Genomic DNA, 10440 nt, shown 5'->3' with positions numbered 1-10440 from the left:
TTTAGTGGGAATTTATTTTTATTAGGGACTTGCTTAAATGGGAAGGGGTGGAGGAAGAATCAACGGCACTTTCATTTCAAAACGGAAAAAAGTTACAAAATAGAAACCAAGCCCGTAGCTGTTTAATGAATTTCCTCGGAAGCATATGTTGAAGGAGCGGAGCGGAGCCGAGCATATATAATTAATGGCAGTGGAGACGTGCTTGACTTTCTAATATCACAATTATAGCCACCATTATTGATTGCAATTTTTTTTTAGTTTTTTTTTAATTTAATATAGGTGTTCGGGCCAGCTTGCGCGTACCTCGACTAATTCCACGGGCCCTAAAGTTAACGACCATGTAAGCCTCCAGTAACCATCATATGAGCAACCACATGGCTCGAACCTGAAACTACAGAGGAAACAAACTTCTAAGAATTTTGCATTGATAGGAACCTGCGACGGTGCAAGCAAACCATATTCGAAGTGTCATTTCAGATGCTCCAAAATATCTGAAAGCCCTTTCTTTCTCGCCAGCCCAGTAGAGAATACCATACTGTTCTCATCGACCAGTTTAATGTGGTTTTATATAGCTGCCGACATGAATAGTCGGAATAGTTATCATTAAAAAGATAATCTGAATTGCTTGTAAAATCCTCTCCAACTACCACCTTTTGCTTATAATTCCAGTCCTACAGCTCAAAGATAATTTATAATTTTTTAAAAAAAATTAATTTTTAATATTTTTAAATAGTTTTGATGTGTTAATATCAAAAATAATTTTTAAAAATTAAAAAAATATATTATTTTAATATATTTTCTAGTAAAAAATATTTTAAAAAACAACCATTATCATACTTTCAAATACCTCTTGAATTACATGCCAATTATTTGAGATTTTTTTTAGTTTTGCGTTTATGACAAAAATAAATTAATTTGTACCCAGTCTTTCAATTTTGAAAAATCACACCCAATATGTTCAGATATAATCCATGACTAGCTAGCAGTGGGTTTCTATAGTCTTTTTGTTTTTCTTATACGAAGAAAGATAGGTTTTATTTTATTTTAAAAAGAAGAAAGTAAATGTTTACGGGGATAATCTTAAAAGTTTGGTCGGTAATTAATAAAATATATATTTTATTCTCTAGAATGAAACCTTAAGGCTAAAATTTAGGAAAATCTATTCATTTTTTTATAAATATCCTTAAAATCATTGTAATAAAGTACTTAATCTTGGTTGATGTCATGAATGTACCTCTTATCATCATAAAAATAATAATTGAATATTGAGATTAAAATGATTCCTATTTTGAAAATGGGTGCGCCTGCATGAATGAGAGACTTGCTGCTGGCATAAATGAGACAAAAACAATAAGAAGCGTAAGAAAAATTACGGGCCAATCCAATTTTTTTGTATTTGATTAAGACTGTACTTGAGAATGTGGTTAAATTGGTTTTTTTTAAAAAATTAATTTGTTTTTCTTTAAATTAATAATTAATATTTTTATAATATATTTTCGAATAAAAAAAATATTTTAAAAAATAATTTATACCACACTCCTAAATAATAAGTCCTAAAAAAAATCTTATTAATTACATTACACAAGATTATGACAGTGTTTGATATTATATTAACAGTTATTTTTTAAAAAAAATTATTTAAAAATATAAAAAATATTTTTTATTTTTAAAATTTTATTTTTGATATTAATTTATCAAAATGATGTAAAAATACAAAAAAAAAATTAAAACAAAAAAGAATAATTTTTTTAAAGCGCGTCTACCCTGCAAAAATCTTACTAACTTCAAATTTACAAACCGTATTTGGAAAGTTTAAATGCCGTAAACCCAAATACTGGTCCGCAATACAAGGAAGAAAATTCATTTTTTTTTTAACCCTTCCTCCTTTCCTTTGTCATTGGTTAAATCGTTGATGGTTTTGGATTTGATCATATCCGTAAAATCTAAATTGTTGATTTGAGAATAATGATTTAGATTTACTCGTAAAGAAAAATAACTCGAATTATTGATTTGAAGTTCATTAATATATCACATCACCACCGATTTATTCTAAGAGAGAGTCCAATAAGATAATAGGGTTTTTTCCTCGAGAGGCATAATTTCCAGACTCTCAATCTACCAGCTGATTGCCAAGGAACGAGAGCAGAAAACATGCGATTGCGTGGACTTAAAATGGAATATAGAAAAGGGGACAAAATGTTATGAATAACCGAACCCACAATCATGGATGAGTGAAATGGAAGAGACTCTAGTTATAGCACTGCCATCCCTTTTCTTCTCGTTCTCTGGTCAACTTCAGAATCATGCACCTTAATTTATGTTCAAGCATTGCTTTTGGAACCTTCCTGCCTTAAACCTCCTTTTATATCTCAGCATCACTATTCCATGTCGACGATTAAGAAGAAAAAATCATACTAAAAATAGAAGAGAACTCCACGTTACCATAACTTTAAGTTGTTATTCATATTAACAGTTCATCATCGATATATATGTTACCGACCAAATTAAGGATGTAAACAGTCCATCAAAAAAACTCTCATTGGTTATTTTATTAGTGAAAATATCATATTGTTGTAGGATTTGTCTATTTGAATCCTATTATAGTACCCTCTGTCATCCGCTCAGTATATACCGATAAAATTTTTCTTTCGGTGTTTACTGATTGATACATGGATAGAAAATTTTATCGGTAAAGATCATCGTAATATACTAATGAAATTTTTCCGTCAATGTTTCCTTTTGTATATGTCAATTTATTTTTGTTGTATATTAAGAGAGTCTTTATTAAAAAATAATATAAATTATATATTGGAACTTCACATAATAATATCACTGTCTAGATTTATTATTTTTATTATTATTATTTATGTTTTATAAATAAAAGTAGCAGGATATCTCAACCATCCAATTGGAGTTCATGCTTCATGGAAGGGTGACAGTTGCAATTTGCAACCTATTCTTGATAATGTTTGAAAGAATTAGAAGATAAAGCAACCCCTATGTAAGCCCACTTACTTCGGCGTAGAAAAAGGAGTACTTAGAATTTAAGCCTTGTCCAATAGCCCAGTAAGAAGCGGGCTCATCTACCAAGGCGTCGTGTATAGCCCATTTAACCGAAGTCTAGACGATGCAGATTATTAAATATCGAAAACAGACATCAAAGTGTTTCGAACTGCTAACATGAGTAATAAATCTCGAACAGGAAAAAGGAACTAGATATTCTGCGTGGGGCAATACTTTTGAAGATAATGGTTTTACAAATATATACATAAACCCTACAAAAGGAACATTTGTAGGGTTTTCCTCGCCACTTGTATCAAAGTTTGAGCACAAGCACAAATTCTTGCCACCGCCTAGCTCAGGAAATTGTTTGGGGATTGAGGAGAAACAATGCTAATCTCTCAGGCTCCATAATTGCTCGTTCCATACGCTCCCCAGCATGAGAGATTGAAATACGAACTTCCACTGTCCACCATTGGAGTTGCATCACACCGTGCCCCTTTTGATTTGTTTTCTAGGTTCTTCAAGGATTGAGAGTGTACAGTACCACGAGGAAGATTCAAATGTTAAAAAGAGAAGCACTATCGACCAAATTACATTTCAGAAAAAGCTTGCCATGAAAATTCTACAAAACCCAATTTTCGAACAAAAGAATCCAATCCTACAAGAAAGGATTTCTAGGGTGTTTTAATATAGCAAAAAATAGCTAGGTGGCTCACCCCATGTTTTTTTTTTTTTATCGTAAAAGAGATCAAAATAATGCAAACATTTTTTAGAAAGGAAAAAAATCTAAGATTCTTGTTATTGAGATAAATAATGTTAATAAACTCGGTTAATTTAATAATATGAATAGAAAATAAAATATGAAAAAAAAACAACAACAATTCAATACAAAAGATGAATGTTTTTCAATATTAGAAATATACATGTATAATATTCATAAAACATCTAATGATCTTATTTGTACATTATTCATAAAACATCTTATCTCTAATTTTTTTAACTGAAAAGAAAAAAGTTTAGGAGATGCTTATGTTTTTAAAGAAGTAAGAGAAATTGAATGATATGATTAAATCTTGATTAATTTAATAATATGATAAAAATATGAGGCAACAAAAAAAAAACAATCATAAACGACAAAATTGAAAATAAAAATAAGACAAAAAAAAAATTCCAATGCCCTTTAACTTTTCAAATTGCATTAATAAAATAAAAAAAATATTATGCAAGGTTGCACATATTAAAAATCTTATAAAAAAATATTTTTTAAAAAAAAATAATCTAAATATTAAAAAAAAACTCACAGAAAAATCATATCAATCTCTTTATAAACTAAACACACTCATTATCGTAAAAAAAAAAAAAATTACAATCTAAAAAAGATTAAATAAGCAAAAAGAATCATAGAGAAAGGATATTAATTAAATCATATACCAAAAAATTATTTTTAAAAATTCATATAAAATAAAGCATCAATTAAAAAAAATCATCTTAAAAAAAAAAAAAGATAGACACTGCAAGGCCTGGTAAGGACCATAAGGTTGCGGCCCATGTGCAGGCCTTCAAGGCATGCCTCACGAGCATGGGCCTTTTAATTTTTTTTTTAAGTTTAATGGGGCAGACAATGCATCGACCGCCCCAACCATTTAAAAAAAATGCATTGTCTGTTGAGCCCAAAATCCAGCCACTGGTATCGCTGGAAAAACGAGGTTCTTTTTTGTTTTACCTAAAAAATTATTTTTAACCTATTTTTTACTCAAAACATCTACGAAACATCACAGAAACCTTGTTAAACCAATCAATGACTTCTACAAACACATAAAACTATTTTTTAGAATATGAGAAAAAAAATTGACGAAAAAAAATCAAGTTCAGTAAAAAAAAGACACCCTAACAAACCCATTTTGGGTTTGTAATTTGTTTTTAAAAGAAAAGGATTTAAAAAACTGAGAGACAAATATAAATCAAAATATTTTATATCATAATATGAATAATTAACCTGATTGTTTTTAATGAATTTGTTTATTCAAATCATATTAAAATAGAAATCAACAAACACGTAAGATTTATTGGATAAAATAAAAAGAAAAAATTAGAATGTGCCACCTTTGTTACCCGTGTATTGCATTTCAATCATCTGTCTAGCAATTTAACCCTCACCCCCTAAAAAACATGCAATTGGACTTTAATTTAGGTTTAATTGTGCTAAAAAAATTGATAACCAAATTGAAAATGGTCAAAAATTCCACTTTTATAATCCACATTAAAATGTGAGAGAGTGAATAGTGGTATAACTACAATAAAAACGCCATACTATTTAATTTTATAGATAATTTTTTAAAAATACAAAGGACTGGTCACCTTATAGTAAAAAAATATAAGGAACAAAATTGTACTTAACCAACAAATTCAAACGCGCCATTTATGTTACCCACGTGTTGTATTTTAATCACCTGTCTTGCAATTCAACACTCGCACCAAAAAAAACATGTAATTGAGCTTTAATTTGGGCTCAATTGTATACAATAAAAATTTAAGAATCAAATTAAAAACTATTAAAAATTTCATTATTATAATCTATGATAAAATATAAAAGGGTGAAAAGTGGTGTAGCTTCAGCAAAAACGTTATGCTATTGAACTTAATTTATAGATAATAAAAATGTGCCAACAGTGGAATATCAGTCCCAATATGGAGGCCAGCTGACTTCTAATTATCCGAACTATTCCACCATTTAGATTGAGTTCGCACATCTTCTTCCACATATATAATCGTATGATCATAATAGTTAGACGAGACATATAAGCAAAATCCTTATCCCACCTTTCTATAGTTTAAGCACGGCTGCAGGACCTCCAAGTTGGTTTTAATATCTTGTCAACTTCCCAAATTCAAGAGTTGCACTCGTTGGTCATCATTTCTCCTCATATCAAAACTGGAAAAAAATGCTTTCATAAAAGTCCCTACACTTCAAAAACAAAAGAGAAAGATGAAACCATCTAGATGGTGGCTCAGTGGTAAGAACTTGGGATTAAGAGATTTGCTTTCTCTGTGGTCTCAGGTTCGAGCCATGTGGTTGCTCATATGATAGCCACTGGAGGCTTACATGGTCATTAACTTCAGGGCCCGTGGGATTAGTCGAGGTACGCGCAAGCTGGCTCAGACACCCACGTTAAACTAAAAAAAAAAAAAAAAGAGAAAGATGGATGTTTCTTAAAGCATCAATTTTCTTTATCAATGGGCACAATTCATTTAACAGATTGATTTGTACCTTAAAACCTCTCAACTACTCCACCTAGATAGAGTTTAACGTTTTCTCTTCCAAATGCGCGCTGTGATAGTCTAAGCAAGATTCTTATCCTTCCTTCAGTTTACATATGGCCGTACGTCAGGACCTTCCACGACTCAGGCTAATAAACTACAAGTATGTTGGACATCTCGTCGACTTCCCCAAATTCATGGGCTGCACTCACTGTGATAATGATTTCCCCCAACATAACAAATGTTTTCATAACTACCCCTACACTACAGTAAAAAGAATGAAGGATCTTTCTGTAGAATTCGGTTTTCTTTATCAACACTGGCAAAATTCATAAGACATATCGAGTTGCAAATCACAAGAGATGTTTTTAATTTCTGTGAAAAAAAACCTTGTTGATTCTATAATGGCTATATAAAGATGATGCATGAGAAAGAAAAATTATTGACTCAAATTGCATAAAGCCTCGTGTAAGAAAAAATGTCAATTCTAAGAATCAACAGTGATAGGGGTAAGTCGTTTGGATTGTCCCACACTCAAATTTGGTAATATCAAACAGTTTGGTAGGACCTTAATTCAAGTTTATCAACAAAAACTCACAAGAAAGAAAGAACAGTCACAGAAATTGCGATGCCTCATGCAACAAACGAAACATCCTTCGCGCTAGGAGATGTTAATCATGAAAAATTAGTTAGTTAATTAAGGATAGATCAACTTCCGGACCTGTCTCTTATCCTGCGCTGTGAGATTCAATACTTCTTGCTCGAAATCAGAAAGTCCCTGGCACAAACAAACATGATTAGCCCAAGGAAAGGAAGGAGCACTAGAAAAACAAAACGTATCAGAGAATTCATTGATACAGTGAATTAAAACAAAAGGCAAAATTTGAAGCTGTGCAATCTTTCAGATTCAGTAATCTTTCAGATTTAGTTGTACATGGCAATGGGTTTATGAGAAGGATGGTAACTACAGTATTAAGTCAGTCTATCACAACAATGATCAAATTCAATATCCTGGAGTTTCTTCATTTTTTTATGAAAAGGACTGACACCTTTAGATATGTTTATTTGGCTTCTCCTTAATAACAGCTTATACACTAGAGGCTTTCTTAGTAGGGGACATATGATCAAATCCATTTAGCACATTTTCTTACACCTTCACTACTCGTGGAGATTGTGCAGCAGATTCATTGACTGGTTAGGATCGAATAGCTTGGTGCATTCCTGCAATAGTTGAACATATGTTATTGGAATGGAAACATCTTGCAATCGGTAAATTTAAAAAGAACGCATTTCTTCTTCTATATTATGGTATTTATGAGCTATCTGGATTGCTAGAAACAAGTTGATTTTCACCATGGAGGAACTAGATTGGAATGATGTTTATTATGAGCTCATTCTTCATCGTTTGACATCTTGGTTGAGAAACTTTAATAGTAAATCCTTCTATATAGGCTCAAATCTATTCAGAAATCCAAAAAACATTTTATTTTGAAGTAAATGATGTTTCAATCTTTTTCTTTTTTTTTAATTTTCCTGTTGTTGCTTCTTTGATTTGGTTACATCATATTTTATTAAGAAAAAACACAAAAAGCAAAATCCGCTACACCCATGACTTACCTCATCATCATCATCATCATCATCTTCTCCTTCTTCTTTTTCGTCTAAAGGGTCATTTAATCCTGCATCATGCATTGTTCATTTCCTCTGATCGGATAATACTATCAAAAACAAAACATCAACTAATTAAAAACATTTGAAGAAACACAAAATTTCTCGTGATGTTGAACCAGAAGCACTGTCACCAGTCAGCAACTGCTTTCAGAAAAGCTTTATTAATTACCTGAATAGGCCTTAATTTGGATTTGCTGAAATTTACATTTGGCTTCACCCAAAAGAGAAGGTGTTCTTGTCCTCCTATCTGGATGCCATTGCTGCACTAACAAACAACCATTCATAAATCATTATTCCACCTGGGCTAACTAATTAATTAATTTGCAACTTAATTCAGAAGAAATATATATCAAACCAAAAAAAATAATCGTTTAATAATACATATCATAGCAAGCTTGAGATAAGTTCGTCGAAAGAAGATTCTGAACTAACACCAAGAAAACTGTAGTAGGACGGTGACCCTTGCTGCTGATCAACCCCCATCTTCACCAGCTAGCTAGCTCTGACAACATACATAAACATGCAACTCTATCAAAATTGATTTAGCCAGCAACTAGTGATCACTGTACTTGTAATAAAGATTTAAAAGGTCAAAGTTAGTCCTTAGGGAAGTTTCGGCAGCAAATTAGTGAGAAAGACCAGGGCGGTTTAATTAATTAGAAACGATATAGTATTTTAATTTTGTAAGAATCTGGAATCATAAAAAACTAAAATTTAAAATTTTATTTATCTAAAAAAAAAACTATTTTTTAAAATTTATATTGAGTTTGAAAAATATATTTTAGAGATTCTACATAGTTTTTTAATATAAGCTTTCCACTGTTTTCTAAATAAAATAAAAACATGGACAATATAATTTTTTTTCTTTTATATATAAGTACTTTTTAGCAATATAAAATATTATAATTATATTTTTTATATTTTCATATTTAGACAGTGTCATAAACTTATTTTTTATTTTAAATTTAATATAAATATTTTTTAGTTAATATATAACCTTAATTTACATGATAATTCTTAATTAGAATGAAATCAAATTAATATTTTACAAGTAAATTAAATATAAAATATTAAAATGATAATTATAAATTATGGTTTTATGTTTTGTGTTGATTTTTTATGGACTGTTTTGATGAGATCGTAGCTGCATTGATTTTCTTTGAAACAAAGATATTGGGTTGTGACACGTTTGTTTCATACTGACCTGGAAATTTTGTAAAGGATTGCAATGTACTTGTTTGGTCTATTTGTACGGATGGAAATTGTATTCCTCTATTTATCATAGGGAAGGACATTGAAGGATCTTCGTCTCCGTATATACGTGGGCGTAGGAATGGATAAAAATATGAAAGAGATATCCTCCAATTAATTTGAGGAATCTTTGTGCCTTCATTTATATATTCAAATAATTTATTATATTTATAATCTTTTAAATATGTATCTTAAATAATTTGAATTTTTCTCCCTAACATTTTCTTCTTTGATTTTATTTGGTAATAGTAAAATATTTTTACTTTATAAGCAGTAAATATAACTCACTCGGGTCATTATTGTTTATATTTTTTGATATTATTGAATTTATCTTATCAAGATTTTTTTAATAGTATCAGTTGTATTGTAATTTGAACTTCGTTGTGTATTTAAGATTTTTTTTATTTTTTCTTTCTTGTCTCTCTTCTCTTCGCCCGTTTAATATTTTTTATTAGAAATTATTATTTTGAATAGTGACAAGTTATAAAAATTATGTTTTTTAATCATGTGACATATAAAAACTATATTATTTCATCAATTCTTTTTTCAATTGTGTTATTCTGTTAATATTTTTAATTAATTATGTTAATTTTAAAAAAATCCAAATTATAGATTGGGATCTTTCTCTCTTAAGAATGCTGGGTCAATAATACCTTATCCTTATCCTTATCCTTCCTCCATCATCCAACTAGTGTATCTCATGTATTATGAGCCTGTTTATTTTTGTATTTTAAAAGTATATTTGAAAAAATTTGAAATTATTTTTTTTAATTTTTTATGTTTTTTGATAGTTTTGATGTACTGGTGTCCAAAATAAATTTAAAAAAAATAAAAAAAATATTATTTTAATAAATTAAAAATAAAACGCACTTTAAAAAATAATTGTTATCACGAAACATGCTTTACATATCCAAGGCGCTCTCTATCAAAGATGGTCTATGTTTTCTTCTTTAGCTATTGAATAAAACACTTTTTGAAATATTAAAATTATGGCATATTGAATGATAAAAAATTTATAAATTTTATAAAACACTTTTTTAGTACTCATATTCAATTCTTAAAGCATTATCTATTTCTTAATCACCTCTTATTCTATGAGTTTTATACCCAAATCGTTATCATAAATAATGCTCGAATAAACTAATGAATAATTAGTCCGTTTTATGGGGAAATATATATATATATATATATATATATATATATATATATATATATATATATATATATATATATATATATATTCCTTTTTTTCCTGGA

The 10440-nt window shown here is 29.4% G+C and overlaps 1 long non-coding RNA gene across 1 annotated transcript; it reads right to left on the bottom strand.

Moving 5' to 3' along the window:
• Window positions 1-5456: 5456 nt before the first annotated feature.
• LOC112328321 (uncharacterized) lies at window positions 5457-9914 on the bottom strand. The gene is made up of 3 exons (XR_002983080.2): window positions 8102-9914; window positions 7879-7979; window positions 5457-7482 (listed from the first exon to the last, which is right to left on the bottom strand). It is a non-coding gene; the product is annotated as an uncharacterized LOC112328321 (long non-coding RNA).
• Between the last annotated feature and the right edge of the window lie 526 nt (window positions 9915-10440).

This window comes from Populus trichocarpa, chromosome 8 (assembly GCF_000002775.5).
Source record: "Populus trichocarpa isolate Nisqually-1 chromosome 8, P.trichocarpa_v4.1, whole genome shotgun sequence".
NCBI classification, from domain to species: Eukaryota; Viridiplantae; Streptophyta; class Magnoliopsida; order Malpighiales; family Salicaceae; genus Populus; species Populus trichocarpa.
The sequence above is the reverse complement of the archived record's forward strand: the minus strand, read 5'-3'. Positions and strand labels throughout refer to the sequence as shown.